This window comes from Elephas maximus, chromosome 13, assembly GCF_024166365.1.
Source record: "Elephas maximus indicus isolate mEleMax1 chromosome 13, mEleMax1 primary haplotype, whole genome shotgun sequence".
Classification (NCBI taxonomy): domain Eukaryota; kingdom Metazoa; phylum Chordata; class Mammalia; order Proboscidea; family Elephantidae; genus Elephas; species Elephas maximus.
This window is the reverse complement of record NC_064831.1, coordinates 11764374-11791267: the sequence shown is the minus strand read 5'-3', so window position 1 is coordinate 11791267 and position 26894 is coordinate 11764374.

The following is a 26894-nucleotide window of genomic DNA, read 5'->3' as shown; positions in this document are numbered from 1 at the left end:
CATGTATTGTAGCCCTGATCAGAAAGGTAGGTAGTAGTAGCCAATTGCCATCTAGTTCTTCTGGTCTTAGAGTAGTTCCTGTAGGCTATCAGCCCTATTGGCTAGTTTCTTCTCCAAGACTTTGATTTCCTTCTTACTCTTTTGCTCATGACAAGCAGAGCCCAATAGTTGTATCTTAGATGGCAGCTCACAAGCTTTTAAGACCTAAAACGTTGCTCACTTCACTAGGATGCAGAGCATGAACTTGGTGAACTATATTATGCCCATTTTATGAATGTTCCATGAGTCTAAGGTCCTAACCCTTCAAAGCTAGAAAACTAATCTGTCAAGGTGTTTGGTTATGTCTCAAAAATATCTGTAATTGTGTCTTCTATGACTATATGTACCTGCACACACATATCTATACTTACACAACATGTACATACTTCTATCTGTGCACACATATATATACACCTGTACCTACCTACCCATGTACCTATATGCCTATACACAAATATATGGGACCATATGCCCATTCTTTTTTGTCGTTGTTGGTGTTGTTGCCAAATTACATATGTCAAATACTTTAGTACAAACATCCGTTTTTCTCGAACACTTCTTAGTGACACTCTTTGCTTTTGTTAAGCTGTGCTTACTACATCCATGTTCAGTGCTACTTTTTCCCATTGCCAAAAACTAACAACCCTGGTGGTGTAGTGGTTAAGTGCTACGGCTGCTAACCAAGAGGTCAGCAGTTCGAATCTGTCAGGTGCTCCTTGGAAACTCTATGGGGCAGTTCCACTCTGTCCTGTAGAGTCGCTATGAGTTGGAATTGACTCAATGGCAGTGGGTTTGGTTTGATTTTTTTACCCTCTAGAGTGTAACACCCCCATCCCCCAACCTTTCCTTGGTAACCACCAATGAACACTGGTCTCTCTCTCTACATACATATTCTGGTCATCTTGTAAAAGTGGGATCATGCAATATTTGTCCTAATGTGATTGACTTATTTCACTTTGCATTATGTCCTCTGGATCTATTCATGTTATAATGTGTTTTGCAGACTCATCGTTGCTCTTTATGGTTGCATAGCATTTCATTGTATGTATGTACCACATTTTGCTTATTCATTCCAAAAATGGGCACTTAGGGTGTTTCCATTTTTTGCTATTTTGAATAATGCTGCAATGAACATAGGTAGGCATATGTATTTTTGTGTTTCTTCTATTAGATCTCTAGGGTATTTACCTAGCAGTGGGATTGCTGAATCATAAAGTATTTCTATTTCTAGTTTTTTGAGGAAGTGCCATATCATTTTCCATGATGGTTGTACCATTTAAAAATGCCACCAGCAGTGGATAAGGGCTCTAATCTCTTTACACCTTCACCAGCGTTTGTTGTTTCTCTGTCTTTATTTACAGGTGCTGTATAGTATGTTTTGATATTGGGAAGTGAGAGGCTTCCTGCTTTGTTTTTCTTCTTCAATATTGCTTTGGCTATTTGGAGTCTCTCCTTTCCATATAAAGTTGGTCATTATTTTTTTCCATTTTAGTAAAGAATGTTGTTGGGATTTGCATGGAGACTGCATTATATCTGTAGATATAATATTGACATTTTCGCTATATTAAGTCTTCCAGCCTACGAGCATGAAATGTTCTTCCATTTATGTAGGTCTATTTAGTCTCTCGTAGTAGTGTTTTATAATTTTCATTGTATAAGTCTATAGGATTGCTATGAGTCGGAATCGACTCGACGGCAGTGGGTTTGGTTTTGGTTTTTAAGTCTTTTATGCCCCTGGTTTTCTACGTATTTTATCATTTGGGGGGCTATTGTAAATGGTATTGTTTTCTTGATTTCCTTTTCAGAATACTGGTTAGTGTAAAAGAACCCAACCAATTTTTGTGCGTTGTTCTTGTACCCTGCAACGTTGCTGAATTCTTTTATTAGTTCAGGCAGTTTTCTTGTGGAATCTTTAAGGTCTTACTATGTATAGAATGAGGACACCTACAAATAGAGACAGTTTTACTTCTTCCTTTCCTATTTGAACACCTTTTATTTCTCTTGTCTTATTGCTCAAACTAGGACTTCCTGTACAATGTTGATTAAGAGTGGTGATTATGCTTGTCCTTGCCTCATTCCCATTCTCAGAAGGAAGGCTCTCAGCCTTTCTCCTTTGAGTATGATGATGGCTGTTGATTTTGCATATATCCCCTTAATTATGTTGAGAAATGTCCTTTTTATTTCTATTTTGCTAAGAGTTTTTATCAGGAAATGCTGTTGCATTTTATCAAATGGCTTTTCTGCATTAATCAATCTGATCATATGTTGTTGTTCCTTTGTTTCTTTTATGTGGCAAATTACGTTGATCAATTTTGTAATGTGAATCCCACTTGATTATGGTGTATGATTATATTTATTGTTGTTGAGTTCTATTGGTTACAATTTTTTTTGAGAATTTTTGCATCTATATTCATGAGGGATATTGGTCTGCAATCTTCTTTTATAGTGATGTCTTTGCCTGGTTTTGATATCAGGATGATGCTGGCTTCATAGAATGAGTTAGGTTGTATTTCTTCCTCTTCTATGTTTTGAGTAGAATTGGTGTCAGCTCTTCTCTGAATGCTTAGTAACATTCCCAATAAAGCCATCTCTTCCTGGTTTTTTTTTTTTTTTTTTTTTTGGCAATTTTTGATGATATCTTCATCTCTTCTTTTGTAATGGGTCTGTTTAGATTTTCTACCTCTGTTTGTGTTAGTTTAGGTAGGTAGTGTGTTTCTAGGAATTTGTCCATTTCATCTAGGTTTTCAAATTTGTTGGAGTACGGTTTCTCATACTGTTCAGTTATGATTCTCTTTATCTCAGTGGAATCTGTTGTAATGTCTCTCATTTTATTTCTTGTTTTGGTTGTTTGCCTCTTTTTTTTTTTTTTTCTTTTGTTAGTCTAGCCAATGGTTTGTCTATTCTGCTGATCCTTTCAAAGAATTAATTTCTGGTTTTGTTGATTCTGTTGTTTTTCTACTTTTTATTTTATGTCTTCTCTGATCTTTATTATTTCCTTTGTCTTGGTAGCTTTGGGCTTCTTTTGCTCTTCCTTTTCTAATTGTTAAAGTTATCAGTTTAAGTTACTGACTTTGGATCTTTTTTCTTTTTTAATGTAGGCATTTATTGCTATAAATTTCCCTTTTGTTATGTCCCAAAGGTTTTGATATGCTGTGTTTTAATTTTTGTTTGATTCTAATTATTTTTAGTTTTACATTTGATTCCCTCCATGACCGAATAGCTTTTTTTTTAGTACTGCGCTGTTTAATTTCCATGTAATTATTATTTTCTTATTTTTCCAATTGTTGTTTTCTAGCTTCATACCATTATGGTCTGAGAATAATTGAATTTTTAAAAATTTGTTGAGACTTGTTTTATGTCCAAACATATGGTCTATTCTGAACGATATCCATGTGGACTGGAAAAAAATATGTATTGTGTTGATGGTGGGTGCATTGTTCTATATATGTCTGTTAGGTCAAATTTGCTAGTTGTTTTTATTTTAGTCCTCAATTTTCTTAGTGATCTTCTTTTTAGATATGCTGTCTAGGTTTGAAAGTGGTGTGTTGAAGCCCCCAAGTATTATTGTGGAGTTGTCTATTTCCCTTTTCGTATTAGTCAGTATTTGTTTCATGTATTTTTGAGCATTGATGTTAAGTGAATAAATATTGATAATTGTTATGTCTTCTTGGTGGATTGGCCCTTTTATTATTATGTAATGTCCTTTTTTTTCTCTTATAATAGATTTTGATTAAAGTCTATTTTATCTATATCAGTATGGCGATCCCCACTCTTTCTTGGTTACTAGTTTTATGGAATGTTTTTGTTCATCTTTTTATTTTCATCTGTTTGTGTTCTAATGTCTAAGGTGTGTTTTATAGGCAACAAAATGAAGGATCATGCCTTTTTTTTTTTTTTTATCCATTGTGTCACTCTCTGCATTATGCATGGGTAGTTTAAACCATTGACGTTTCAGGTTATTATTGAAAATAAGATCTACCTCATTCATCGTGCTATTTGTTTTTTTGAGTGACATATTTTCCTCAACCTTTTATTTTCATTTTCTGTTATTTTGTGTTTGGCTATTTTCTTGTGATGGGCCTTTTTTATTTCTTCATTCTTCTGTGTAATTTTTTCTAGGTGATTTCTTAGTGGTTACTACACATATTACATTAAACAATTTGCAATTGGGACAGCATTTAACATGTAAAAAAAGGTACAAACAATAACATACAACAATTACACACCAAATCTATTTCTATTTTGCTCCCCCTGCCCGCTTATCTGTTTGTGAGTCTCCAACAACATCATTGTACATCCTATATCTGACAGGTTTAATTTGTACTTATTTCTTGCACACTTGATGTTGTATTGCTTGTGGAACTGAACTATTGAGTTTATTTAGTGAAAATATCATATACTTGGTCCTTATATTTTCCCATGCTGTTGTGTTTTCTGGAGATCTCTCCTTTTTTTTATTTTATTATTTTTAAATTTTTATTTCTCAAGTTTAGATTTGAGTATTTATTTAATGTTCATTTTTTTTCTTTTTGGAGAATTCTCTTAAGTAATACTTGGACAGCTGGTTGGGTAGTGAAATATTTCCCCCCCCAAAAAAAAAAGTTTTTTTTTTTTTTGAGCTAATTTGGGAATGTCTTGATTTCCCCCTTATTTTTGAATGACAACTTTGCTAGGTAAAGAATTCTTGGTTGGCAATTCTTTTCCTTCAATATTTTATATATGTCACTCCTTTGTCTTCTGGCCTCTAGGGTTTCTGGGAAGAAACTTCCACTAATTCTTATGAAGGTCCCCGATATGTTATGTTGTGTTTTATTCTAGCTACTTTCTGAATTTTCTGGTTTCTCTTAGTTTTCAGGAAGTTTGTGAGAATGTGACCCTGGGTGGTCATCTTTTTAATTCTCCAAATTGGGGTTTGTGTAGCTTCCTGTATTAGCATGCTTGGTTCCCTCTTCAGGTCTGGGAAATTCTCTACGACTATCTCTTGGAAAATTCTTTCTATGCCTTTATTATCACCATGATGCTCTGGAATTTCAGTAATTCTGTTAGATTTCTAACTGAATCCCACATTTTCATTTGGCTTTGCTTTTCTTTGACCTTTTCTGTTGTTTCTTTTGAGACTTAATAAATTCAGTTGCTCTTTCCTCTTGTCACTTATTCTACCATCTGTCTGTTTGGCTCTGTTGTTGAATGTTTCTGTCACATTTTCTAATTTAGTCTAATTTTAACCTTCAGTTCCAGTAATTCTCTGTCTCTTTTTTTTGGAGGGGGGGGTGGTGTTAAGTTTCCCATTTTGTTGTTCAATTTGTATCCTGATCTCTGTCAGCTTGTTTTTCTGTTTCTTTGTTTGTTTTGCTTTATTTAAACAAATTTAAGATTATTGTCTGTAAGTCTTCTATTTTTTCCATTACCCTGTTCTCCATAGTAGAATTTTTCTTTCTTCATGTTTTTTTTTATTTTGATTTGTTCTTCTTCTCTTGTGATTTTTTATGTTTTAATATTTTTTATCGAATGTGGGATATTTTGATAATTTTTGTGATATTTTGATATCTTTTTTGTGATTTTTAAAATTCTAAGTTTTCTGATTTTCCATGGAATTATATTTGTTAGTTACCTCTACTATCTTCTCCTAAGTTCCACTAGAGCGTACTCTTGTCCTTAAGTTTTTTCAACACTGAGTTAGGAGTTCTGTCTGAGGATTTATCACTGTTATTCTCATCTTTAAGTCTATTGTCACAACTTTTAGTCATTTTGAAATGTTTTAGTCTCTGAGTGCTTATTCTGGCTCGTTCTTTCTAAGGTAGCTGGCTATGCTGATGTATTAGTGTCCTTCTGTTCTCTGTGAATTTGGCTGTATCCCAGACTGCAATCCTGAGCTAGGTTCCTTTCCATCCCTGTGTAGAACTGAGGCAAAGCTTTCCCTCTGTAGCTAATTGCACATATTTGGGGCTCTTCCATTGTCTAAGAATGTGGATGGAAGTGATGGGGCTTGGCTTTCCTGATGCAAGGGTGAGGAGTGCTTTATGTCATTCCGTCACAAGCTAACCTGTGCAGCTCTCACATGGTGTCCAGTTGTGGGCAGGGAGCCAGTTCTTTTCTGCTGTGTTGCCTGTTTGATGTATTTTTCTTGCCCTGAATGAAGGATAGGCCCCATGACTTTTCATTGTATCTGAGTCCTAGAGACAATAGGCCTTGTGTCTTGGAGAGATTCAACAGCACTCACTCTCAGTGCCTCAGCTGCCCTGTTCCCCCTCCTGATTGGGTGGCCCACAGCCAATCTGTGCCACCTTAATGAGACCCAACTTCCTCAGTTTAGTTGCTATCCTATGTTCTTTGTTCAGGATGTTGCCCATCCACATCCCAAAATGGACACAATAAGCTGAGTCCTCTGGATGCCAGTGGCTAGAATCTCCCAGTTTCTGTGTCTATTGTTCTCCTCTGTTTCTGAACTCACCTCAACTCTCCAACACTTCATCTTCAATCCAGAGCTCTGAGATCTCCGTCTGTGCTTGTTATTACTAGTTTCTCAGTGAATTAGTTGCAGGGGGATAAATAGGAGGACTGTTTACTTTGCCATCTTGCTCTGCCTTGCCCATATAATTTCTGCACTGTTGCCAATCAAAACTACAGTCTCCAAGAATGAAAATTAATCTATCTTTGGAAAAAAATGATTTCCTATTTATTACAACAATACCAACATTTTGAAAACCAGGCCTATCTGGACCATGTGTTTTTAAATTGTCCTCCTCTCTGAGAAACACCACCTCTTCTCCTGCTCCATCTGCATATACCACTTACATCTATTTGACATATAACATTTAATTTTTTCAACCAAGCTTAAAATACTTTGATGGATTTCCACTTGGCATTATATATAATGAAATTCCTAACACGCTTTCTTCTCTGTCCAGCATGGATAATCCATCTCCTTCCTGGAAATCTTGACATGTTTTATAATTGCTTCACTCGCTTTTAAGAGCTGTAGGGAAGGTGGAGCTATGAGGAACATTCTGTTTCTGCAGAAGACAAGTAGTCTGTTGAGAAGGAGTAAGGGCTAGGAAGAGAGTGTGATGCCACTGAGATCAAGCTATAAGCATAGGTTGGTGGGGCTAAGGCAAACCAACTAGATACTTTACCATGTGAGGGTGTATTTATGTATGTATATATGTGTGTGTGTTACCCCTGTGAGGGTGTATGTATGTACGTATATGTGTGTGTGTGCACGCGTGCATGTATGTGTGTAGCAAGCACGTTTGAGAAGAACCCAACAGACACATATTGGAGCAGGAAGTTCCTTTATCCATGCATGCATCAAGGTTATATCTGTCCTGAAGGTGTATGCATATAAAATAAAATTTGTCTATGTTGTTTTAATCTCTTAAACATTCCATATTACATGGCATACTCAAATGAGATTTACCAAAGTTTGCAAAATAATTTTGATCTTCTTAAAATTCACTCTTTGGAGTTTCCTTTTAGATTTAATTTTTAAACTCTGTAATAAATTGGTTTCTACTTGTGTTTTAAATTGGAAGCCCTGGTTGTGTAGTGGTTAAGAGCTACAGCTACTAACCAAAAGGTCAGTATTTGAATCCAGCAGGTGATCCTTGGAAACCCTATGGGGCAGTTCTACTCTGTCCTATGGGGTTGCTATGAGTTGGAATTGACTCAACAGCAACAAGTGTGGTTTTGGTTTTTGTGTTTAAATTATTTATGCTCCTCTACTTTGTTGGTTAAACTTTTGTAAATATTCAGCAATGTACACTACAAAATATCTTGGGTTCTGAATAAAATACATTGTAACCAAAATGATACCAGCTTTGGGACATTTCTTTAGGGTTTATTTGTGTCCTGATATTCTGAAAAGTTGTGTAAAGGAAAAAGTTAATGTAGGTGTAGTAAAATCTTACTCTAATGTTGTTGTGGTTGTTAGGTGCTTTTGAACCAATTTCAACTCATAGCGACCTTATGCGACTGCCCCATAGGGGCAGTTCTTGGCTTTAATCTTTAAGGGGAACAGATCACCAGATCTTTCTCCTGTTGAGTGATTAGGTAGGTTTCAACAGCCATCCTTTCAGTTAACTGCCACAAGCTTAACCGTTGTGTCACCAAGACTCCTTAAATGTATATTAAATATTTCGATTGATTTTAAACTTTAATGAATATATATTTTCTTATGTGTTTTCTAAATAGGAAAGAATTTAGTCCATTGAATTATACTTCAGACTATAATTGTTATTTATATTCTAGATTAGTAAAATGGTGTCCCATTGAGGCTCTTTGTCTAAATTTCCACCTTAATTAACTTTCAATTTGCCTTTTTGTCAGTGCTGTTCATAAATTTCCTGTATTTATTTGTTCAAGCTTTATTTTGCATATTTAGTTTTACATTATTTTTATTTATCTTTTGAAATCAGAATTGAAGTGAATTTTATTGTTTAGTTAATATTAGGCTCTGTGTTTATTAATAAGCTTAATGTTTCAATTTAGCCTCTTAATAGCACTCTCATTTAACTATATATTAAAATTTATCTTCCAAATTTAATATCCATTCCTGACCACGCCTCTTACCCCAAATATACAAATAGACATTCCCACTTGCACACACACCAAAATGAAGTGGAAATCAATTATCGCCTATCTATTTACAGCAAACTAATTGTATACTATATGTAAATAGCAAACAGTAAACTAAATTGTAACATATTAAAGCCTGGGAAATGTTCAAAATATTTTTGTTAAATTATAAAGGAGTGGACAAGATGTCTACTGTATCTGCTGTTGAATATGCACCAAAATTTTTGTCCAGTGCTATTCAACTAATGGAGCACTGGTAGCATAGTGGTTAACCAAAAGGTTGGCAGTTTGAATCCACCAGCCACTCCTTGGAAACCTTATGGGTCAGTTTTAGTCTGTTCTATAGGGTTGCTATGATCAGAATCAACTCAGTGGCAATGGATTTGGGTTCAGGCTTTTGTATTCAACTAAAGAAAACAAATATAGTCATAAAAATTGGAAATAAATTCATAAGTTTCTATTTACAGTGATATAATTGTATACATAGAAAATACAAAGAATCAACAAAAACACAATATTAAAACCAATATCAAAGAAATAGAATCATTCTTCTTTGATGAATATCATTGTATAATATTTGTATCCATGCCCAATGGAATGAATTTTAATAAAAAAAAACATATTTGAGGTTCCAATGACAATTTAGAACTTGTAGAATATGTAAAACCTTAGCATTTAATATTTGAATCTATAACATATGCAACAGACCTGAAACCCTGATATATATACTATTAATATGATCTTTTTTTTTTAATATGATCTGCTTACAGTTGTGCTAAGGTTCTATAATTCATGAAATGTAGCTACACAAAAGTGATAATTTGCCAAAGAAATCATAGACAAGCATTTTAGTTGCAAAATGAAAATGCTCATGGACAGCATTTCATAAAATCATCTCATCTATGTGTTTCCATGCAAATTCTCAGACCTTGGAATACATCATAGAAACAATTTCCTTTGAATAGTTTTCCTTATTGCCCCCCTCAGGTTACCATTCCTTAGACTATAGATAAAAGGATTTAACAAAGGAGTGACCAAGGTGTACATCACAGCTGCTGTTTTGTCTCTTTCAGCTGTTCTGGTGGTGGATGGGCATAAATACACACCAATTATTGTAATAATTGTGTAAATAAGAGGACCACAGAGATATGAGAAGAACACATGGAAAATGCTTTACACTTCCCTGTGGCTGATGGTATTCTGATTATAGCATAACCAATGAGGATATAAGAAACTAAAATGCAAAAAAACTCACAACTACCACCAGCCCTCCTTCAATAAAAATAAATAATTCATTGATATAGGTATCTGAACAGGATAATTTCAGCAATGCGCCAATATCACAGAAAAACTGAGGGATTTTGTTATCCTCACAGAATGATAACTGAACCAATAGGATGGTGTGTATCTGAGCCCTGAAGATTGCAAAGATCCAGGAGCTGACCACCAGAAGAGCACAAAACTTGGGCGTCATAATGGCTAAGTAGTACATAGGAAGGCAGATGGCCACAAAACGGTCATAAGACATAATAGACAGAAGTAGTGTTTCCAACCCTGAAAAGCAGAGAAACATGTACATTTGTATTAGGCAGCCATTGAAAGAAATAGTTGGATTCCCTGTCTGGGTGTCTGCAACCATTTTAGGAACTGTAGTGGAAGATAAACAGAGATCAATCAAAGATAGATTGCTAAGGAAAAAAATACATAGGGGAGTGAAAATGAGCATTTGAGACAATTGTTAGGATGATGAGCAGGTTCCCAATCATGGTGGTCAGGTAAATGAAGAGGAGCAGAGAAAAGAGGACTGGCTGTTGGGCCAGGTCATCAGAAAACCCCACGAGGATGAATTCCAAGATGTTGGTTTTGTTTAACTTCTTCATAAATTCTGTCATCTTCATGTAACTCTTGTGCTAAAAACAGAAACATGAAGCTCAGCTCACAGAACAGATCATATACTCCATACATGTCAGATTTCTGTCTCTAAAAATAATATAAATAAGATTTAGTTGGGGGTACCTTTGGTCATGGTTTATTATCACCGAATTAGTTCAAGAAAATTTTTATTTTCTTTTAATAAACATTCTATCACACCAATACAGTGCTCTAACACCCAAAATAGCTATTGTATATATTATGTTCTTAATTTTTATTTATATCCCTTGAAAACTGTATTGTCTATTTCCAGATGAAGAAATTGAGATTCATAAAATTTTAAAATACTTGCCCATTATATAATAACATATTAATGCAAATGATACCTGAACATAGGTCTCCTTACTGCATTTTCTTTATGTTATAAGAGACTTAAAATCAGGCATGAAAATGCCAAATGATAAAGTATTTAAAACATTTTACTTTTGTACTTGCATCAAGTGTAAGAATTTTGACCTTTACAGTTTGATTTTACCAACTCCAGATGAACCACTGTTGATTGATTTAGGCGTGTATCCAAAAACCCTTTGTATCCTAATTAGAACAACCAAGCTGTAGCAAGTTGTCACTTTATGTATGTTTCCTCGTAGATTGTAAGGTCATGGAATAATGGGATCTATGTCATGTTTACCCTTGCATTCTAGCCTTTGTCAAAGTTATTGGTTTATAATAGAGATAAATAATTCAGATTTAAATAATTGAATAATAATGATTAAGACAATTCTAACAACGTTTCAAGAAACTATGGCTAACAGAGCATCCAGTGATATTGGGGATGATCCAACTTTTTCATACCATACACAGCTGTGATTAATTTTCTTCATTTGTCCAGGGGCTATGAGTTCTTATTTTGGAAAAGAATGAGGGAATGAATTATAATTACGAATTGGATAAATACAGAACTTCAGGTGTGTCCGTCTCTGAAATGAAATATGTTTCAGAGGTTTGCTGTCAAATAAATGGTTTGAAATGTATCATTAAAATTATACAATTTCAAGTAAAAACTGTGTGATGGGCTTCTTGGGTATTCTTTAACTCTGAAAAAATAATCTTTCATTGACAGTTTTATGATTTATGCAATGTCAAAAACAAATGTAATAAGAAACCATTTTAGGATGTTCGAATTAATAATTTTGGGTAAAAATATAATTTTGGAGAACAATGGATTGTTCCTCTCTATTTTCTGAATCAAGTTTATTGACCAGAATGGAGATTACCTTATGTCCAAAAGTAGAGTCACAATGGCAATGATCGTACCGAAGGAAAGTTAAGTTCAGACATCCTGCCATTTGTGTTACTTAGCTACCTGTGGGGAACTTAAACTGCAGTCTTAAAATTTGATAAATGAAAGACACCACAAAAAAAGAAAATTATAGACCTATATCCTTCATGAACGTAGATGCAAAAAACCTCAACAAAATTCTAGCCAATAATATTCAACAACATATCAAAAAAATAATTTACCATGACCAAGTGGGGTTTATACCTGGTATGCAGGGATGGAAGCCCTGGTGGTGTAGTGATTAAGTGCTATGGCTGCTAACCAAAGGGTTGGCAGTTCGAATCTGCCAGGCGCTCCATGGAAACTCTATGGGGCAGTTCTACTCTGTCCTGTAGGGTCGCTATGAGTTGGAATCGACTCGACAGCACTGGATTTGTTTTTTTTTTAATGCAGGGATGATCCAACATTAGAAAAACAATTAATGTAATCCATCACACAAATAAAACAAAAGACAAGAATCACATGATTTTATCAATTGATGCAGAAAATGCATTTGACAAAGTTCAACACCCATTCATGGTAAATACTCCCAGCAAAATAGGAATAGAAGGAAAATTCCTCAACATAATAAAGGGCATTTATACAAAGCCATTACCCAACATCATCCTAAATGGAGAGAGTCTGAAAGCATTCCCCTTGAGATCAGGTACCAGACAAGGATGCCCATTATCACCGGTCTTATTCAACTTTGTGCTGGAGGTCCTAGCCAGAGCAATAAGGCTAGATAAAGAAATAAAGGCATCCAGATTGGCAAGGAAGAAGTAAAAAAGTGTCTCTACTTACAGATGACGTGATCTTATACACAGAAAACCCTAAGGAATCCTCAAGAAAACTACTGAAACTAATAGAAGAGTTCAGCAGTGTATCAGAATAGAAGACGAACATACAAAAATCAGCTAGATTCCTCTATGTCAACAAAAAGAACATCAAAGAGGAAATCGCCAAATCAATACCATTTACTGTAGCCCCCAAGGAGATAAAATACTTAGGAATAAATCTTACCAGAGATATAAAGGCTTATACAAAGAAAACTACAAGACATTCCTGCAAGAAACCAAAAGAGACCTACGCAAGTGGAAACACATACCTTGTTCATGGATAGGAAGACTTCACATAATAAAATGTTATTCTACCAAAAGCAATTTATATATTTAATGCAATTCTGATCCAAATTCCAACATTTTTTAATGAGATGGAGAAACAAATCACCAACTTCATATGGAAGGGCAAGAGGCCCCAGATAAGTAAAGCATTACTGAAAAAGAACAAAGTGGGAGGCCTTACTCTACCTGATTTTAGAAGCCACAATAGTCAAAACAGCCTGGTACTGGTACAAAAACAGATACATAGACCAATAGAACAGAATTGAGAATCCAGGCATAAATCCATCCACATATGAGCAGCTGATATTTGACAAAGGCCCCAGAACACTTAAATGGGGAAAAGACAGTCTTTTTAACAAATGGTGCTGGCATAACTGGATATCCATGGGCAAAAAAACGAAACAAAACCCATACCTCACACCATGCACAAAAACGAACTCAAAATGGATCAAAGACTTAAATATAAAATCTAAAATGATAAAGATCATGGAAGAAAAAATAGGGATGCTGTTAGGAGCCCTAATACATGCCATAAACAGTGTACAAAACATTACTAACAATGCAGAAGAAAAACTAGATAACTGGGAGCTCCTAAAAATCAAACACCTATGCTTGTCAAAAGGCTTCACCAAAAGAGTAAAAAGATTGCCTACAGACTGGGAAAAAGTTTTTATCAATGACATTTCCGATCAGCTTCTGACCTCTAAAATCTACATGATACTGCAAAAACTCAACTACAAAAAGACAAATAACCCAATTAAAAAATGGGCAAAAATATGAACTGGCACTTCACTAGAGAAGGTGTTCAGGTAGCTAACAGATACATGAGGAAATGCTCATGATCATTAGCCATTAGAGAAATGCAAATCAAAACTGCAATGAGATTCCTTCTCACTCCAACAAGGCTGGCATTAATCCAAAAAACACAAAATAATAAATGTTGGAGAGGTTGTGGAGAGATTGGAACACTTATACACTGCTGGTGGGAATGTCAAATGGTACAACCACTTTGAAAATCAATTTGGTGCTTCCTTTAAAAACTAGAAATAGAACTACCATATGATGCAGCAATCCCAATTCTTGGAATATATCTTAGAGAAATAAGAGCCTTTACACGAACAGATACATGCACACCCATGTTCATTGCAGCACTGTTTACAATAGCAAAAAGATGGAAGCAACCAAGATGCCCATCGACGAATGAATGGATAAATTATGGTATATTCATACAATGGAATATTATGCATCAATAAAGAACAGTGATGAATCTCTGAAATATTTCATAACATGGAGGAATCTGGAAGGCATTATGCTGAGTGAAATTAGTCAGTTGCAAAAAGACAAATATTGTATAAGGCCACTATTATAAGAACTTGAGAAATAGTTTAAACAGAGAAGAAAATATTCTTTGATTTTTATAAGAAGGTAGAGGGAGGCAGGGATGGAGGGAGAGGGGTATCCACTAATTAGATAGTAGATAAGAACTAGTTTAGGTGATGGGAAAGACAACACACAGTACAGGAGAGGTAAGCAGAACTGGACTAAACCAAAAGCAAAGACGTTTCCTGAATAAACTGCATGCTTTGAAGGCCAGCGTAGCAGGGACAGGGGTTTGGGCACCATGGTTTCAGGGGACATCTAAGTCAATTGGCATAATAAAATCTATTAAGGAAACATTCCACATCCCACTTTGGAGAGTGATGCCTGGGGTCTTAAACACTAGCAAGCGGCCACCAAAGATGCATCAGTTTGTCTCAACTCACATGGATCAAAGGAGAATGAAGAATATCTAGGATATAAGGTAATTGTGAGCCCAAGAGACAGAAAGAGCCATATAAACCAGGGACTACATTTAGCCTTAGACCAGAAGAACTAGACGGTGTCCAGCTACAACTGATGACTGCCCTGAGGGAACACAGCAGAGAACCCCTGAGGGAGTAGGAGAGCAGTGGGATGCAGACCCCAAATTCTCGTAAAAAGACCAGACGTAATGGTTTGACTGAGACTGGAAGGACTCCCATGGTCATGCCCCCAGACCTCCTGCCTGTTAGCCCAAGGTAGGAACTATTCCCGAAGCCAACTCTTTAGACAGGATTGGACTGGACAAAGGGATAGAAAATGATACTGGTGAAGAATGAGCTTCTTGGATCAAGTAGACACTTGAGACTATGTTGGCATCTCCTATCTGGAAGGGAGATGAGAGGGTAGAGGGGGTCAGAAGCTGGAGGAATGGACACGAAAAGACAGAGTGGAGGGAAGGAGTGGGCTTTCTCATTAGAGGGAGAGCAAAGGTGTATATAAATTTTTGTATGAGAGACTGACTTGATTTGTAAACATTGACTTAAAGCAGAATAAATTTTTTTTTTTAAAGTTTGATGAGCATTTTTTGGGGTGAATTTAATACTCTTGAGGTGGATGGAAGCTGAGTTTGTGAGTTATAACATATCAATCTCCCTCCCCCCCAAATAATAGTAACAGTATGTTGTACTGGTTTTTATGGTAACAGTGTGTTGTATGGGTTTTTGAAACATAGTTTAGTCAAAAATAGTCAAAAGATCTCCTGGGCAAACAAACATAGCCAGAACCTGATTTGTTCTCTTATCATCCTGGACACATAAATTCAGGTTTTGAAATATCCAGGGAGGCTCTTGAAGCCCTTGAGCTAACTGGTCTTTCTTTCGAAGTGACTACATTTTGTATTAGATCCACCAGTTACTAGTGCATCTCCAAACGTAGTGAATTGTATGCTTCAATGGAATAAATCTAGCCTCTAAAGGGAGAAAAATAAAGCCCTAGTCATCATGTAGGTCACAGAATTTTAGGAGATAGAGTAAAAGTACCATATATTGGAAATGAAAATCTCAAATATGGAAACCTCAAAGAATATTAAGTGGAAAATAGTCCCTGAGGAGCCTCTGAAAAAGACCATAATTTCTGCCTATAATTCTTCATTATTTACCCTTGGATGGAGCTGCCCTTCCTCAAATATCACTCTCCATCCCTGGTGTAGGCAACGCATGTAACATTTATTGCAAAGGACTATATGTATAACATGCACATCTAGTACCAACTCATACAAAATCCGAATCCCTGTGTTTAATTATATAAATGTATTATTTGATAAGATGCATTGACACATTTACTGAACTTTTGTGGTTTGGATGCTTTATAGTCACACCAGCAAGAAATCAAAGACAAGCTTATCTCACATTACAAAGAACACGGACATTCAGAAGTGTGTGATTTCATACACATTTAATTATTTGTACAACAGTTTTGCCTACTCTTACTGAAGTAAAGCTGTTAAAAGACTTTTCACCTTCAGATCATTTAAATATTAACTATTAAGCATAACTATGGTGAGAAACTAAAGTGTATCAATACTCTTAAGCTTTATTAGGATGACATCTGTGTCTAAATGTTCGTTGGAGTTAACTTCTGAGAGAGCAGCATTATGTAATCCTATACATCCTGAAGTATCCTGGTAGAGATCACATGGATTACATGTGGTCAATGAGGGAAATATTTTTAGAAACCTGAAATAACTTACCTTAATTATTGATTTTATTTTTGGATATTCTTTATTGCTATCATCTCTGATTCCTCTCAGTCACAAAATGGCTTCAACGTTTCCACCAGTTGAGTCTCCTGTAGCAATGAAAAAAGTCGTGCATATGAGTTGATAGCAGAGCGTAATAATATACCTGAAGGGTGTGTGACTGAAGGAGGTGGGCAAGGAAGGATGTGGAGTACTATTTCCAGGCTCCTGGGAAGCCTCTGAGGTACAATTTGTGAAGTTTCTCATAAGAAAGGAATATTTAGCAGCCATCTAATCTCCGGTGTGCCTACAAAAGACATTTTCTCTAGGGAGGACTAAAGATTTATAAGCCTTTCCCTTCTATTTTGGGTAATCACAATCACCCAATTTCAATAGTTTTTTCACCACAATGAGAATTTATTTAATTTCCCCAGGCATCTGCCTTTTCATATTCTCTAAAGTAAAACAACAGATTCGAAATAAAGATAGTATCACCCGAAGCTCAGAACTCCATAGGGATTCGGTTCACAATCAGTAAAAAAATCGACTCACAGGATCCCCACGCGCGTCAGAGTAGGAGCGCACTCCGCAGGGTTTTCAGTGGCTGACTTTAAGGCAGTGGATGGTCGGACCTTCCTTCCTAGGCGCTTCTGAGTAGATCTGAACCGCCAATCTTTCGGTTAGCAGCCAAGCACTTTAACTGTTTGTGCTCCCCAGAGACTCCTCAATAAAAGGGTATCCTCAATCCATATTAAGTGGTGTTGCTGCTTTCCTTTTTGTCTAGCTTTCCGTAAATCAAACGGAGCATATTCATCCTGTAGTTTCCACACCCTTTATGATACGTATTACTTCTCACCTGCTTCTATGCAGGCCTTGGGTTAAAAATGCCAACCACGATCCTCTGCAGTAAGGACTACATATGTTGATTATACAAGGATTTCTAAGACTCCGTGGAAAAGAAGAGGCTCATCCTATTCAAATATGTGCAACCTTGTTTGAGGGGTAAAATTTTTACTTTGCCTTGAAAATCCACGTGTGGGATGTGAGTTGGAATCACATGGGCACCATCTCACTTCATGCAAAAATGGGGATGACTCTTTTCTTGCTTCACTTAAATGGAGTTAGTGAATATTGACTATTATTTTTTTTTTTTAAGCACTACCTCTTCAAATGGACACCCTGGTGGTGTAGTGGTTAAGAGCTACAGCTGCTAACACAAAGGTCAGCATTTCGAATCCACCAGGCCTCCTTGGAAACCCTATGAGACAGTTCTACTCTGTCCTGTAGGGTCACTATGAGTCAGAATCAACTCAATGGCAACAGGTTTGGGTTTTTTTTGGTTTTTATCTCTTAAAATATTTATTCTTTGTCATTATTTTCATTTTGTTCTTCTAAACGTCTTTTTTGGGTATGTACTAAGAACTTTCATGCCTCTTAGTGCCTATTCATGTTTTTTTTTCTTTTGTCGTGTTCTATTCTATCCGGAACTCTGGTGACTCAGTGGTTAAGAGCTCAGCCGCTCCTTGGAAACTCTGTGGGGCAGTTCTATTCTCCCCTATACAGCCACTATGACTTGCAATCCTCTGGATGGCAGTGAGTTTGTTTTTTCGTGGTTTTATTTTACCCAGGTGAATTCTTCCTTATTATTTTTCAGATTACCAATTATTAATAACTCTATCCAGAATGGATCCTAAACATAACATGAGCTTTTTAAAAATTCAGTGTTGATATACATAGAATCCTGGTGGCGTAGTGGTTAAGTGCTATGGCTGCTAACCAAAGGGTCAGCAGTTTGAATCCACCAGGTGCTCCATGGAAACTCTGTGGGGCAGTTCTACTCTGTCCTATAGGGTCGCTATGAGTCAGAATCGACTCGACAGAACTGGGTTTATTAACATAGTATTTAGCAAGATCTTCTAAAATCCATGGGTTCTTATTTTATTTCTCCCTTTTATTATTTCATTTTTTAAATGATTGTTAAGTTAGTTTAGCTTTCACCCCCAAAAAACTTATTTTCAATATTGTTAAGTTATTCTAAAAAAAACAAATTTTCTATGAAGTGATTTCATGTTTCATTTACAGATATTTTGACCTGCCATCTGTTAAATTTTTTATATCTATACTCACTTTTGCATTGCTGTGCTTCTGATATATATACTCTTACTCTTGCATATAATTTTATAAAATATGAAATGATTACAATTTTTTTGTAAATTTTTATTTTGCTTTAAGTGAAAGTTTACAAATCAAGTCAGTCTCTCATACACAAATATATATACACCTTATTATATACTCCTAGTTTCTCTCCCCGTAATGAGACAGCACACACCTTTGCTCCAGTCTCTATTTTCGTGTTCATTCAGCCAGCTTCTGACCCCTTCTGCCCTCTCATCTCCCCTCCAGGCAGGAGCTGCCCAAATAGTCTCAGGTGTCTATTTGATACAAGAAACTCACTCCTCACCACTATCATTTTCTATCCCATAGTCCTGCCGAAACCTTTTCTGAAGAGTTGACTTGGGGAATGGTCCATCTCTTGGGCTAACAGAAGGCCTGGGGATGATGACTTCCAGGGGTCCTTCTGGTCTCAGTCAGATCATTAAGTCTGTTTTTTTTTTTTTTTAATGAGAATCTGAGGTCTGCATCCCACTGCTCTCCTGCTCCCTCAGGGGTTCTTTGTTGTGTTCCCTGTCAGGGCAGTCATCACTTGTAGCTGGGCACATCTAGTTCTTCTAGTCTCAGGCTAATGTAGTCTCTGGTTTATGTGGCCTTTTCTGTCTCTTCGGCTCACAATTACCTTGTGTTTGGTGTTCTTCATTCTCCTTTGCTCCAGGTAACTTGAGACCAATTGATGCATCTTCAATGGCAGCTTGCTAGCATTTAAGGCCCCAGATGCCACTCTTCAAAGCGGGATGCAGAATGGTTTCTTAATAGATTTTATTATGCCAATTGACTTAGATGTCCCCTGAAACTACAGTCCCCAAACTCCCTCCCTGGCTACCCTGGCCTTCGAAGCATTCAGTTTATTCAGGAAACTTCTTTGCTTTTGGTTTAGTCCAGTTGTGCTGTTCTCTCCTGCGTTGTATGTTGTCTTTAGCTTCACCTAAAATGTTTCTTACCTACTATCTAATTAGTGAAAACCCCTCTCCCGCCCTCCCTCCCTCCTCACTCTGTAACCATCAAAGAATATTTTCTTCTCTGTTTAAACTATTTCTTGAGTTCTTATAATAGTGGTCTCATACAATATTTGTCCTTTTGCAACTGACTAATTTCACTCAGCATAATGCCTTCCAGATTCTTCCATGTTATAAAATGTTTCACAGATTCATCATTGTTTTTTACTGATGCGTAATATTCCATTGTGTGAATATACCATAATTTATTTATCTATTCATTCGTTGATGGGCACCTTGGTTGCTTGCATCTTTTTCCTATTGTAAGCAGTGTTGCAATGAACATGTGTGTGCATTTATCTATTCTTGTAAAGGTCTTTATTTCCCTAGGATGTATTCCAAGGACTGGGATTGCTGCACCATATGGCAGTTCTATTTCTAGTTTGTTAAGGAAGCGCCAAATAGATTTCCAAAGTGGTTGTACCATTTTACATTCCAACCAGCAGTGTATAAGTGTTCCAGTCTCTCAACAGCCTCGCCAATATTTATTATTTTATGTTTTTTGGATTAATGCCAGCCTTGTTGGAACAAGATAGAATCTCATTGTTGTTTTGATCTGCAATTCTGTAGTGGCTAATGATCGTGAGGATTTCCTTATGTATCTGGTAGCTACCTGAACGCCTTCTTTAGTGAACTGCTTGTTAATATCCTTTGCCCATTTTTTAATTTGGTTGTCTTTTTGTAGTTGAGTTTTTGCAGTATCATGTAGATTTTAGAGATCAGGCACTGATCAGAAATGTCATAGCTAAAAACTTTTTCCCAGCCTGTAGGTAATCTTTTTACTCTCTTGGTGAAGTCTTTGGATGAGCATAGGTGTTTTCTTTTTAGGCACTCCCAGTCATTTAGTTTCTTTTCTGGTATTTGTACATTGTTAGTAATGCTTTGTATACTGTTTATGCCATGTATTAGGGCTTCTAGCATTTTCCCTATTTTTTCGTCCATGATCTTCATTGTTTTAGATTTTATGTTTAGGTCTTTGATCCATTTTGAGTTCGTTTTTGTGCATGGTGTGAGCTATGGGTCTTGTTTCTTTTTCTTTTTTTGCAGATGGGTATTCAGTTATGCCAGCATCTTTTGTTAAAGAGATTGTCTTTTCCTCATTTAACTGACTCTGGGCCTTTGTCAAATATCAGCTGCTCATATATGGATGGATTTATGCCTAGATTCTCAATTCTGTTCCATTTGTCTATGTGTCTGTTGTTGTACCAGTACCAGGCTGTCTTGACTATTGTGGGAGTATATTGGGTTCTAAAATCAGGTAGAGGGAGGCCTCCCATTTTGTTCTTTTTTCTCAGTAATGCTTTACTTATCTAGACCTCTTTCCCTTCCATATGAAGTTGATTCATTTCTCCATCTCATTAAAAAATGTCTTTGGAATTTGGATTAGAATTGCATTGTATCTATAGATGGCTTTTAGTAGAATAGACATTTTTACAATGTTAAGTTTTCCTATTCTCAAGCAAAGTATATTTTTCCAATTATTTAGGTCTCTTCTGGTTTTCTGTAGAAGTGTTTTTTTATTTTTCCTTCTATAGGTCTTTTACATCTCTGGTAAGATTTATTCCTATTTTAATTTCTTGAGGGCTACTGTAAATGGTATTGATTTGATGATTTCCTCTTCAATGTTCTTTTTGTTGGTGTAGAGGAATCCAACTGATTTTTGTATGTTTACCTTGTATCCTGATGCTCTGCTGAACTCTTCTATCAGTTTCAGTAGTTTTCTTGAGGATTCCTTAGGGTTTTCTGTGTATAAGATCATGTCATCTGCAAATAGAGATACGTGACTTCTTCCTTTCCAATCTGGATGCCCTTTATTTCCTTATCTAGCCTAATTTGTCTGGCTAGGACCTTCAGCACAACGTTAAATAAGAGTGGTGGAAAAGGGCATCCTTGTCTGGTTCCTGATCTCAAGGGGAATGCTTTCAGACTCTCTCCATTTAGGATGAGGTTGGCTGTTGGTATTGTATAAATGCCCTTTATTATATTGAGGAATTTTCCTTCTATTCCTATTTTGCTGAGAGTTTTTAACATGAATAGCTGTTGAACTTTGTCAAATGCATTTTTTTGTATCAATTGATAAGATCATGTGGTTCTTGTCTTTTGTTTTATTTATGTGATGGATTACATTGTTTTTCTAATGTTGAACCATCTTTGCATACCTGGTCTGAATCCCACTTGGTCATGGTGAATTACTTTTTTGATATATTGTTGAATTTTATTGGTTAGATTTTGTTGAGGATTTTTGCATCTAAGTTCTTGAGGAATATAGGTCTATAATTTTCTTTGTGGTGACTTTACCTGGTTTTTGGTATTGGGGATATGATGGCTTCATAGAATGAGTTTGGGAATATTCTGTCCTTTGCTCTCCTCTGAAATACCTTTAGTAGTAGTGGTGCTAACTCTTCTCTGAATGTTTGGGAGACCTCTGCAGTGAAGCTGTCCAGCCCAGGCCTTTTTTATTGTTGTTGCTGGGAATTTTTTGATTAACTTTTCAATCTCTTCTTTTGCTATGTGTCTACTTAGTTGTTCTTCCTCTGTTTTTGTTAGTTTAGGTAGGTAGTGTATTTCTAGAAATTCTTCCATTTCTTCTAGGTTTTCAAATATGTTAGAGTACTCTTTTTTTTAGTAATCTCTTTTGATTCTTTTAATTTCGTTTGAATCTGTTTTAATATTACCCATCTCATTTCTCATTCTCATTATTTTCTTCCTCTCCTGTATTTCTTTTTTAATTTTGGCCAATGGTTTATCAATTTTGTTGATTTTTTTCAAAGAACCAGTTTTTGGTCTTATTAACTCTTTCAATTATTTTTCTTATTTTCTATTTCATTTAATTCTGCTCTAATTTTTATTATTTGCTTTCTTCTGGTGGTTGAGGGTTTCTTTTTTTTCTTTTTTTTTTTTTTGCTATTTCTATTTGTTCAAGTTGTAGGGATAATTCTTTGATTTCGGCCCTTTCTTCTTTGTGTATGTGTGCATATATTGATATGAATTGGCCTCTGAGCACTATTTTAGCTGTGTCCCAAAAGTTCTGATATGAAGTGTTTTCATTATCATTGGATTCTATAAATTTCTTTATTCCATCCTTAAAGTCTTCTATAATCCAGTTGTTTTTGAGCAGGGTATTCATTCAGTTTCCAAGTGTTTGATTTCTTTTCCCTGCTTTTTCTATTATTAATTTCTACTTTTATATCCTTATGATCAGAGAAGATCATTTGTAATATTTTGATGTTTTGGATTCTGCTAATGCTTGCATTATGACCTAATATGTGGTCTGTTCTAGAGAATGTTCCATGTGTGTTGGAAAAGAAAGTATACTTGGCTGCTTTTGGGTAGAGTGTTCTCTATATGTCTATGAGGTCAAGTTGGTTTACTGTGGCATTTAGATCTTCCATGTCTTATTGAGCTTCTTTCTGGATGTTCTGTCCATCACCGAAAGTGTTGTGTTGAAGTCTCTTGCTATAATTGTGGAGCTTTCTATCTCACTTTTCAATGCCATTAAGAGTTTGTTTTATGTATCTTGCAGCCTTGTCACTGGGCGCATGAATATTTAGTATGATTGTATCCTCCCGGTATATTGTCCCTTTAATCATTATACAGTGTCCTTCCTTATCCTTTGTGGTGCATTTAACTTTAAAGTCTATTTTGTCAGAATTAATATTGCCACTTCTGCTCTTTTTTGATTGTCGTTTTCTTGTTATTTTTTTTCAATCCTTTGAGTTTTAGTTTATTTGTGTCTCTAAGTCTAAGGTGTGCCTCCGGTAGGCAGCATATAGAGAGATTTTTTTTTTTTTTTAATCCATTCTGCCACTCTCTGTCTCTTTATTGGTGCATTCATTTCATTTACTTTCAGTGTAATTATGGATAGGTATGAGTTTAGTGCTGTCGTTATGATGTCTTTTTCTGTGTGTTGTTGAGTTTCTTTTTCCCACATAATTTTTTGTGTTGAGTAGTTTATCTTTATATATTGTCTTTTCCTCTTATTCACGGTTGTTGATATTGTTTCTTCTGAGTCTCTAATTTTTCTTGTATTTTATTTTGATGAGCAGGATTGTTAGTCTCCTTCCTAGTTACCTTAATATTTACCCCTATTTTTCTAAGTTTATACCTAACTTTTGTTTCTTTATATCATCTTCCCCACAGGTCTCTCAGTTTGTCATACTGTGGGGGCTTTTGTGTTGCTGTGATGCTGAGTGCTATGCCACCAGTATTCAGATACCAGCAGGGTCACCCATGGAGGACAGGTTTCAACTGAGCTTTCAGACTAAGACAGACTAGGAAGAAAGACCCAGCAGTCTACTTCTGAAAAGTATTAGCCAGTGAAAACATTATGAATAGCAGCGGAACATTGTCTGATGTAGTGCTGGAAGATGAGTCTCCCAGGTTAGAAGGCACTCAAAAGATGACTGGGGAAGAGCTGCGTCCTCAAAGTAGAGCTGACCTTAATGATGTGGATGGAGTAAAGCTTTTGGGACCTTCATTTGCTAAAGTGGCACAACTCAAAATGAGAAGAAACAGCTGCAAACATCCATTAATAATCAGAACCTGGAATGTATGAAGTATGAATCTAGGAAAATTGGAAATCATCAAAAATGAAATGGAATGTATAAACATCTATATCCTAGGCATTAGTGAGCTGAAATGGACTGATATTGGCCATTTTGAATTGGACAATCATGTAGTCTACTATGCTGTGAATGACAACTTGAAGAGGAATGGTGTTGCATTCATGGTCAAAAAGAACATTTCAAGATCTATCCTGAAGTACAAGGCTGTCAGTGATAGGATAATATCCATATGCCTACAAGGAAGACCGGTTAATAAGACTATTCTTCATATTTACGCACCAATCACTAGGGCCAAAGATGAAGAAATAAAAGATTTTTCTCAGCTGCTGGAGTCTGAAATTGATCGAACATGCAATCGAGATGTATTGATTATTACTGGCGATTGGAATGCGAAAGTTGGAAACAAAGAACAAGAATCAGGGGTTGGAAAATATGGCCTTGGTGATAGAAACAATGCTGGAGATCGAATGATAGAATTTTGCAAGACCAAAGACTTCTTCATTGCAAATACCTTCTTTCACCAACATAAACGGCAACTATACACATGGACCTCACCAGATGGAACACACAGAAATCAAATTGACTACATCTGTGGAAAGAGACAATGGAAAAGCTCAATATCATCAGTTAGAACAAGGCCAAGGGCCGACTGCGGAACACACCATCAGTTGCTCATATGCAAGTTGAAGCTGAAACTGAAGAAAATCAGAGAAAGTCTACGAGAGCCAAAATATGACCTTGAGTATATCCCACCTGAATTTAGAGACCATCTCAAGAATAGATTTGACACATTGAACACTAGTGACCAAAGACCAGATGAGTTGTGGAATGACATCAAGGACATCATCCATGAAGAAAGCAAGAGGTCACTGAAAAGACAGAAAAGAAAGGACCAAGATGGATGTCAGAGGAGACTCTGAAACTTGTTCTTGAGCATCGAGGAGCTAAAGCAAAAGGAAGAATTGATGAAGTAAAAGAACTGAACAGAAAATTTCAAAGGGCTTCTCAAGAAGACAAAGTAAAGTATTATAATGACAAGTGTAAAGAGCTGGAGATGGAAAACCAAAAGGGAAGAATACACTTGTTGTTTCTCAAGCTGAAAGAACTGAAGAAAAAATTCAAGCCCCGTGTTGCAATAGTGAAGGATTCCATGGGGAAAATATTATATGATGCAGGAAGCGTCAAAAGAAGATGGGAGGTATACACAGAATCATTATACCAAAAAGAATTAGTTGATATCCAACCGTTTCAAGAGGTGGCACATGATCAGGAACCAATGGTGTTGAAGGAAGAAGTCCCAGCTGCTCTGAAGGCATTGGCGAAAAACAAGGTTCTAGGAATTGATGGAATATCAATTGAGATGTTTCAACAAACAGATGCCTCACTGGAGGTGCTCACTTGTCTGTGCCAAGAAATATGGAAGACAGCTTCCTGGCCAACTGACTGGAAGAGATCCATATTTATGCCTATTCACAAGAAAGGTGATCCATCTGAGTGTCGAAATTAAAGAACAATATCTTTAATATCACACGCAAGCAAAATTTTGCTGAAGATCATTTAAAAAAGGTGCAGGAAAACGACAGGAAACCGCCAGAAATTCAGGCTGGTTTCAGAAGAGGACATAGAACCAGGAATATCATTGCTCATGTCAGATGGATCCTGGCTGAAAGCAGAGAATACCAGAAGGATGTTTACCTGTGTTTTATTGATTATGCAAAGGCATTTGACTGTGTGGATCATAGCAAACTATGGATAACACTGCAAAGAATGGGAATTCCAGAACACTTCATTGTGCTTATGAGGAAACTTTACATAGATCAAGAGGCAGCTGTTCAGACAGAACAAGGTGATTTAAAGCCAGTAAATTGTGCGTCAGGGTTGTATTCTTTCACCATACCTATTTAACCTGTATGCTGAACAAATAATATGAGAAGCTGGATTATATGAAGAAGAACGGAGCATCAGGATTGGAGGAAGACTCGTTAACAACCTGTGTTATGCAGATGACACAACCTTGCTGGCTGAAAGTGAAGAGGACTTGAAGCACTTACTAATGAAGATCCAAGACCACAGCCTTCAGTATGGATTGTACCTCAACATAAAGAAAACAAAAATCCTCACAACTGGACTAATGAGCAACATCATGATAAACGGAGAAAAGATTGAAGTTGTCGAGGATTTCATTTTACTTGGATCCACAATCAACAGTCATGGAAGCAGCAGTCAAGAAATCAAAAGAAGCATTGCATTGGGCAAATCTGTTGCAAAGGACCTCTTCAAAATGTTGAAGAGCAAAGATGTCACCCTGAAGACTAAGGTGTGCCTGACCGAAGCCATGGTATTTTCAATCGCATCAAATGCATGTGAAAGCTGGACAATGAATAAGGAAGACCAAAGAAGAGTTGACGCCTTTGAATTGTGGTGTTGGCGAAGAATATTGAATATACCATGGACTGCCAAAAGAGAGAACAAATCTGTCTTGGAAGAAGTGTGGCTAGAATGCTCCTTAGAGGCAAGGATGGCGAGACTGCGTCTTACATACTTTGGACATGTTGTCAGGAGGGATGAGTCCCTGGAGAAGGACATCATGCTTGGCAGAATACAGGGTCAGTAGAAAAGAGGAAGACCCTCAATGAGGTGGACTGACACAGTGGCTGCAACAATGAGCTCAAGCATAGCAAGGATTGTAAG